Raw genomic sequence first — 8,869 nt, 5'->3', positions numbered from 1 at the left:
TAATTCTTCGCTAAAAGACAAAACCAGAGGAGGGGAATCCAACTCGGATAATCATCTAAGTTTAGTGGACTTTGGTTTTTTTTGTCCATTCATTGTTCACGATTTCAATTCTGACAGGTTAGAAAGAGCAGTTTAAAAATGTAGAGGTCAAGAGGAGAGATGACATCAGACGAGAAGGATGGAGACATGAAGGAAATTGCCTGAAATCAGGTGGAGAGCTGGGACTGAAAGCAGCTTGGTGTTTTAATCCAGTGGCTCGGTTCGATGTTCGCATTAACAATGGTTGATTTATAAAATTCCCTCAGTGGAGCTGATGTCACATCCGTTGTCCAGTCCCAATATATTGTTTCCAATCGAAATCTTTTCCTTGCTCGGGTCAAAAGTTTTTGTTTATTTGGGGGAAGGATTGGGGTTGAGTTTGGTGCTGCGTGAGGACAGAGAAAGGCAGAGACAGATGCTGAAGATGCTGTTTGCAGAGAGAGAGAGATAGAAAGATAGATAGATCGATAGATAAACACAGAGATCGAGACAAAGACTGAGTGAGAGAGACAGAGGGACACAAAGTGAGAGACAAAGAGACAGACAGAGGCCGAGGGAGAGAGCGCGAGAAAAAAACACAGGAGTGAAACTGACCCCCCCGCCCCGCAGTGAAACTGACCAGAGAAGGCGGATGTCCAGGGACTGAGCCGAGTTCAGGATGCGGCCGCTGTCTAGGTGCTGGAGTGCGGGATTGCTGCTCGTGTTGTTGGGGTTTGATGGGTCCGGGGTGAGTAAGATGTTGTCTCATATTCCTGAGCCGGCTGAATGCTGCATTAGTTACTGCCTGACAACACTGTGCCTATCCATGTGTGTGTCTGTGTGTGACCTTTGCGTGTCTGTGGGATTTTCTGCTTCGGTTTGTGTCTGTTTCTCTGTGTCTGTTGTGTGTGTTTCTGTGTGTGTGTCTGTCTATCTGTGTGTGCCTGTGATTTGCTTTTGCCGTCACTCGCCTGCGTTCTGTCCTGACCATTCCAGATTTATATCTGAAGCACATACTCGGATAAATTGCTTGTCAATAGGGGAACGATTCAAATAATCCTTATAATGTACATCAGAAAAAATCCGTTCCTGCTTTACAACATTTATTTGTGAGTGCAAAATTGTCACAAGATATTTATTTGTGTTTTAGTAAAACCAGCACAGGTCACATCAGTATAATAAAAGCAAAATACTGCAGATGCTGGAAATCTGAAATAAAAACAAGAAATGCTGGAACCACTCAGCAGGTCTGGCAGCATCTGTGAAAAGAGAAGCAGAGTTAACGTTTCGGGTCATCCGATGAAGGGTCACTGACCCGAAACGTTAACTCTGCTTCTCTTTTCACAGATGCTGCCAGACCTGCTGAGTGGTTCCAGCATTTCTTGTTTTTATTACAGGTCACATCAGCATCAGAACTAACAGAATTAAGAGTTTAAAAATATAACCAGGTGCAAGGTGACAGGACATTGAAATAAGGGGAGCAGAGGTTTGGCTGGAAACATGAGTTCCCAATGAGTTTTCAGGACAGATGGCTTTTATCGTCATCTTTTATTTCAATCTCACAAACCTAAATGTTTTCATCAAAAAGCTGCTATCAAAAAGTAGACATTTTATTTTCAAATGTTTATCACTGCTTGTAGTTCCCAGTATTGGGAATTGAACTGTCTTTCCTCACAATTTCTCACTTAACTATATGTTAACTGCGAATTGGGCCTGATTCCATTTGTGGGACTTAACAACAACTTGCATTTATGTAGTGCCTTTAACATGGTAAAACATCCCAAGGACCTTCACAAAAGCACATTAATACAAAGAAGGAGACATTCGGAATGATGGCAGAACAATTGGTTAAAGAGATCGGTTTTAAGAAGCATTTTAAAGGAGGAGAGAGAGAGAGACGGAGAGGTTTAAGGAGGGAATTCCAGAGCTTAGGACCCAGGCAGCTGAAGGCACGGCCACCAATGGTGGAGCGATTAAAATCGGGGATGCTCAAAAGGCCAGAGTTAGAAAAGCACAGAGATCTCAGAGGGTTGTGGGGCCAGAGGAGATTACAGAGATAGGGAAGGGCGAGGCCATGGAGGGATTTGAACACAAGAATGAGAATTTTAAAATCAAGGCATTTCTTAAATGGGAGCCAATGTAGGTCAGTGAGCACAGGGGAGATAGGTGAATGGAATTTGGTGCAAGTAAGGACACAGGCAACACAGTTTTAAATGACCTCAATTTTATGGAGGGTAGAATGTGGAAGGTCAGCCAGGGGTTCATTGGAATAGTCAAGTCTAGAGGCAACAAAGGCATGAATGAGGGTTTCAGCAGGTGATGAACTGAGCAGGGACAAAGTTGGGCGATGTTACAGAGGTGGAAATAGAAGGCCTTAGTAATGGCACAGAGATGTGTTTGAAAGCATATCTTGGGGTGAAATATGATGCCAAGGTTGTGAACAGTTTGGTTCAGCCTCAGTTGCCAGGGAGGTATTAGCCATGATCTGATTGAATAGCGGAGCAGGCTCAAGGGGCCGAATGTCTTACTTCTGCTCCTAATTTGTAGAGAGATGGAGTCAGTAGCTAAAAAGAGTGGAGTTGGAGCAGAGACCAAAGACAAGCGCTTTGCTTTTCCTGATTTTTTTGAGGAATTTTCTGCTCATCCAGTACTGATAGTTCAGAGACAGTGGAGGCATTGAGAGAGGTGGTTGTAAGGTAGAGCTGGGTGTCATCAGCATATGTATGAAAACTAACATTGTGTTTTCAGATGATGCTGCCAAGGGCAGCATGTAGATGAGAAATAGGAGGGGATGAAGGATAGATCCTGAAAGGGTGGTGGAAGCAGATTTAATAATAACTTTCAAAAGCGAATTGGATAAAGACTTAACAAGGGGAATTTTGCAGGGCTATGGGGAAAGAGCAGGGGAATGGGACTAACTGAATAGTTCTTTTAAAGAGCTGACACAGGGTCAGTGGGCTGAATGGCCTCTTCCTGCGCTGTAATGATTCTATTATTGGTTCACAAGCTCAATGAGCACCAGCTCCCAAAGCAGCAACTAGATGTTAACGCACAAGACATTAAACATTTGATCTGAAGTATGACCAAACACAGGATGGCTTTGAGTAGTGAACCAATTCCAGTTATTGTTCAGCAGCCACTCCCTGCTCCACAGAAATATCCTCAATTGTAACAACAGCTGTAATTTTCGGGGACATCAACTGACATTTTAAAGTGAATGAGCAAATGCATTTAAAGATTAGGTTACCATTTGTCCATCTGTCTGCCTGGCTGGATGTATAGAAATTAGAACTTGCACAAGGGATCAAGTGGCTTCCTTCTGTGATTCTGTGTGGCAATGGATTGTGAGGCTGGTGTTGAGGTTTTGCTGGTCCTGCTGCACTGCTGCACCCTTGTGGGCACAGTCTCAGTACCTGACACAGGGCCAAGTTTAATCGTTTATAATCTGCTCTCATTTATGAAGAAGCTGATTCTAACCTGTTGGGTGTCCTATTTTTTGTTTAGATTGAATCTCTGACATCGAAAGGGATTGATGTGAACAGATTAAAGAGCTAAACCATTTGAACTTTTCAATTTAGTTAGGAGAAGTAAAATTCCCCAAATTATTTATACAAGTGTTTCCTTGTTGGATTTTGGGGGCTGAATAACCTGGGGAGAAGCTGTCTGAAAATATCCATTAATTAAACCAGACACCAACAGGCAGGATGGCTTCTGTAGAACTAAACTGTGACTATTTCTATATCAATGTTGACAATTCTGCTACATTGACCAGTGAGAGGATTCGAAGTCTGACATCTTCCAACATCATCAAACCATCTAAAACGATTAGGCACGCTATAGCCTGCCGGACTGAACATTGGGTTCAATAATTTCAGAGCATGACGGGCACCCCCCCCCCCTTTTTATGTTTAGTTATTTTTTCTTTTTTTCTTTTTTATTTGGTTATTTTATTTTAGTTTTTTAGTTTGTTTAGTTTGTTTCTACTGTGCCTACCCACTGTTTCCTGTTTTTAAATTTTTTTTAATGTTTGTGCTTGGAGTGCTTTGTGCTTTACAGTCAATTCGTACCCTCTCTGCACTAATGCTTTGTCTTGCAGCACACCATTAACATACCATTTGCCTTTGTTCCATAACCTTCTGGTCAGTTATTCTCTGTGACCCTGTCCTATCAACACCTTCTCCTTTGTTATCTCTTGCCCCACTCCCTGCTTTATTTGCTTAAAACCTATTACATTTCTAACCTTTGCCTGTTCTGATGTCGTTTCTGACTGAAACGTTAACTCTGCTTCTCTCTCCACAGATGCTGTCAGACCTGCTGAGTATTCCCAGCATTTCTTGTTTTTATTATCTAAAACTATAGACAAATTTCCATTGGGAAAGGGTCTCGAGGGATATGGAGCAAAGATGGGAAATAGAGTTGAGATACAGATCAGCCATGATCTTAAATGATAGAATAGGCTAGAGGGGCTGAATGGCCTCCTCCTGCTCTTATGAACAGATTACAGCAGCATGTCTGATCACTCCATATGAGGACTGCTGAATTTCAGCATGGTATCTCCAACTTTTACTCTTTATTCCCACAGACCATCAGTCCTAAGGATGGCTGGCAAGTGTACAGCTCTGCCCAGGATCCTGATGGACGATGCATTTGTACAGTCGTGGCTCCAGAGCAGAACCTGTGTTCAAGGGATGCTCAAAGCAGACAACTTCGCCAGCTGCTCGAGAAGGTAAGACTTCTATTCCATTCAACATAGATGTTTGAAGTGGATGGTACTGGTTGTTGGAGGCCAATCATCTCAGCCTGAGGACATCACTGCAGGAATTCCTCAGGGTAGTGTTCTAGACCCAACCATCTTCAGCTGCTTCATCAATGACCTTCCCTTCATAAGTGGGGATGTTCGCTGATGATTGCAATGTTCAGTTTCATTTGCAAGTAATCAGATAATGAAGCAGTCTATGCCTGCATGCACCAAGACCAGGACAAAATTCAAGCTTGAGCTGATGAGTGGCAAGTAACACTCATCTTACACAAGAGAATCATCTCCCCTTGATGTTCAATGGCATAATCATCATTGAATCCCCCACCATCAACATCCTGGGGGGTCGCCATTGATCAGAAACTAAATAGGACCAGCCACATAAATACTGTGGCTAAACAGCAAGTCAGAGGCTAAGTATTCTGCAGTCAGTAACCTACTTCCTGACTCCCCAAAGCCTTTCCACCATCTATAAGACACAAGGCAGAAATGTGATGGAATACTCCATCCTGGACAAAGCAGCCTGTTGATTAGCACCACCTTAAACATTCACTCCCTCCACCACCAGCACACAGTGGCAGCTGTGTGTACCATCTACAAGATGCACTGCAGAAACATGCCAAGGATCCTTCAACAGCATCTTCCAAACCCTTGACCTCTACCACCTAGAAGGATATGGGCAGCAGATACATAGGAACACCATCACCTGCAAGTTCCCCTCCAAGTTGCATGCCATTCTGACTTGGAACTTTATCACCGTTCCTTCACTGTAGCAGGGTCAAAATCCTGGAAGTCCCTCCCTAACAACACTGTGAGTGTATCTATACCACATGGACTGCATTAGTTCAAGGATGCGGTACACCACCACCTTCTCATGCAGCACTAGGATGGGCAATAGATACTATTGCCAGTGATGCCCACATTTATGAATGAGTAATAAAGTGCATGTTGGTAAAGTGTTAGGAGGGAAGGAAGGAAGGACTTCGCAGTACATTTATATAGCTCCTTTCATGACCAATTTGTACGTAGGAAGCAGCAATGTGATAATGACCGGATCCCCAGTTTCAATTATGTTGGTTGAAGGATAAAGGATAGGCAGAAAGGAAAAGGAGGTGGGGTAGCTCTGTTAATAAAGGATGCGATTAGTACAGTAGCAAGAAATTATCTTGGCTCAGAAGATCAAGATGTAGAAACAGTTTGGGTCGAGACAAGGAATCGTAAGGGAAAGAAGTTACTGCTGGGAGTAGTTTATAGGTTCCCTAACAGTAGCTACACTGTAGGACAGAGTATAAATCAAAAAATAATGAGGGCTTGTAAGAAAGATACTGCAATAATAGTGGCCGATTTTAATCTTCATGCAGAATGAACAAATCAAATTGGTAAAGGTAGCCTTGAGGACAAGTTCACAGAGTGTGTTCAGGTCAGTTTCATAGAACAATACCAGTTCAGATGAAAGGTCACAGACCTGAAACGTTAATTCTTCTCTCTCCGCAGATGCTGCCAGACCTGCTTTGCATTTCCAGCACTTTCTGCTTTTATTTCAGATTTCTAGCATCTGCAGTATTTTGCTTTCATTTTAGTGTTTAATTCACTGCCACTTCTCTTCCAGGAATGCCTACCTTGAAGAAGTTCTGCTCTTCTCTCCGACGGGATTTTCGTTTGTCTCTTTTACCTTGTTCACCTCCATTGTTTTCTATTTCCCTCCTGATGTTTGATAAGGTGTCGAACAAAACTCATTTTCACAGGCACATCTTCCTCAGTGACTGTCTCCGGCTCCGACTTATTCCACGTGGATTCCAACTGAAGTTTCATCCTTCATGTTTTGAATCCACCCAGGATTACAGTTATCTCTGAGATATACAACATTCCTCGGACTGCTGTTCTCACCGCATCCTGAGATCCACACTCAGTGCTATGCGCTGCCACAGTACACACTGAACCTCTCTCTCCGGCAGCACTGCCTCACCTTATCTCAAAGCTGTTCGACTCTGCACTTTCATTTCATCCTTTGTCTTATCCGATGCATTAACAAAAACTTTTTTCTTCATTTCAGGTGTCAAGGAACACAAGCTCCAGCAGCTGATGGGGACTAATGCCCCTCCAGATCCTGCTTCCCCTTCACTTCCCTCTGACCCCACCCCTTCTGATCTGACCCCTTGCCGTATATTCACTATACCCTCTGACCTCCCCCTCTCTGACGCTGAACGTTCTGTACTCAGCAAAAGACTCAGTTTTATCCCCTTACACTCCCACCTCAATGAATTTCACACTCAGCACGACGTTGAGCTCTTCTTCCATCGCCTCCGCCTCCAGGCTCACTTCTTTGACCAGGAGTCCACCCCCCGACCAGCAGACCCATTCACCCGCCTCCAACCTTCTCCCTCCACCTGGACCCCTCCCTCTGGCCTCTTACCCACTCTTGATCTTTACATTGAGAACTGTCGGCGTGACATCGGCCGTCTCAATTTCTCCACTCGCCTCGCTCACTCCAACCTCTCTCCCTCTTAACTTGCTGCACTCCATTCCCTCAGGTCGAACTATGACATTGTGATCAAATCTGCTGACAAGGGTGGTGCTGTTGTTGTCTGGCGTACCAACCGCTACCTGGACCATGACCCCACCACTGAACATCAAACTACTGTCCACAGGACTGTCACTGACCTCGTCTCCTCTGGAGATCCTCCCTCTACAGCTTCCGACCTCATAGTCCCACAACCCCGGACAGCCCGCTTCTACCTCCTTCCCAAAATCCACAAACAGGACTGTCCCGACAGACCCATTGTGTCAGCCTGTTCCTGCCCCACTGAACTTATTTCTTCCTATCTTGACTCTATCTTTTCTCCCCTGGTCCAGTCTCTTCCCACCTACATTCATAACTCTTCTGATGCCCAAGTCATTTCGACAATCTCCAGTTTTCTGTCTCTAACCGCTTCCTCTTCACTATGGACGTCCAATCTCTCTACACCTCCATCCCCCACCAGGACAGTTTGAGGGCTCTCCACTTCTTCCTTGAACAGAGGCCCAACCAGTCCCCATCCACCACCACCCTCCTCCACCTGGCTGAACTTGTTCTCACATTCAACAACTTCACCTTCAACTCAACTCACTTCCTTCAAGTAAAAGGTGTCGCTATGGGTACCCACATGGTTCCTAGTCATGCCTGTCTTTATGTGGGATATGTCGAACATTCCTTCTTCCAGTCCTACTCAGGCCCCCTCCCCCAACTCTTTTTCCGGTACATTGATGACTGTATCGGTGCCATTTCCTGCTCCCGCCCCGAACTGGAAAACTTTATCAACTTTGCTTCTAATTTCCACCCTTCTCTCACCTTTACATGGTCCATCTTCAACACTTCCCTTCCCTTCCTCGACTTCTCCATCTCCATCTCTGGGGATAGGTTGTCTACTAATATCCATTATAAGCCCACCGACTCCCACAGCTACCTCGACTACACTTCTTCACATCCTACCTCCTGTAAGGATTCCATTCCATTCTCCCAGTTTCTCCGTCTCCGACGCATCTGCTCTGATGATGCTATCTTCCATGACAGCGCTTCTGATATGTCTTCCTTTTTCCTTAACTGAGGATTCCCCCCCCCATCCCACTGTGGTTGACGGGGCCCTCAACCGTGTCCGGCCCATTTCCCGCACCTCTACCCTCACCCCCTTCCCCTCCCTCCCAGAATCGTGACAGGGTTCCCCTTGTCCTCACTTTCCACCCCATCAGCCTCCATATCCAAAGGATCATCCTCCACCATTTCTGCCACATCCAGCGCGATGCCATCGCCAAATGCATCTTCCCCTCCCCTCCCTTGTCAGCATTCCAAAGGGATCATTCCCTCCTCGCCTGACACATCATCCACTCACACAGCCCCTTCCCATGTAATCGCAGGAGGTGTAATACCTGCCCATTTACCTCCTCTCTCCTCACTATCCAAGGCCCCAAACACTCCTTTCAGGTGAAGCAACGATTTATTAGTACTTCTTACAATGTAGTATACTGTATTCGCTGCTTACAATGTGGTCTCCTCTACATTGGGGAGACCAAACGCAGATTGGGTGACCGCTTTGCGGAACACCTCCACTCAGTCTGAAA

The 8,869-nt window shown here is 45.1% G+C and overlaps 1 pseudogene; it reads left to right on the top strand.

Annotated features, from left to right (window-relative positions):
* The first annotated feature begins 443 nt into the window (after positions 1 to 443).
* LOC137372611 (noelin-3-like) overlaps positions 444 to 8,869 on the top strand; it is a 68,245-nt pseudogene continuing 59,819 nt past the window's right edge.

This window comes from Heterodontus francisci, chromosome 8 (genome assembly GCF_036365525.1).
Source record: "Heterodontus francisci isolate sHetFra1 chromosome 8, sHetFra1.hap1, whole genome shotgun sequence".
Classification (NCBI taxonomy): Eukaryota; Metazoa; Chordata; class Chondrichthyes; order Heterodontiformes; family Heterodontidae; genus Heterodontus; species Heterodontus francisci.
The sequence above is the reverse complement of the archived record's forward strand: the minus strand, read 5'-3'. Positions and strand labels throughout refer to the sequence as shown.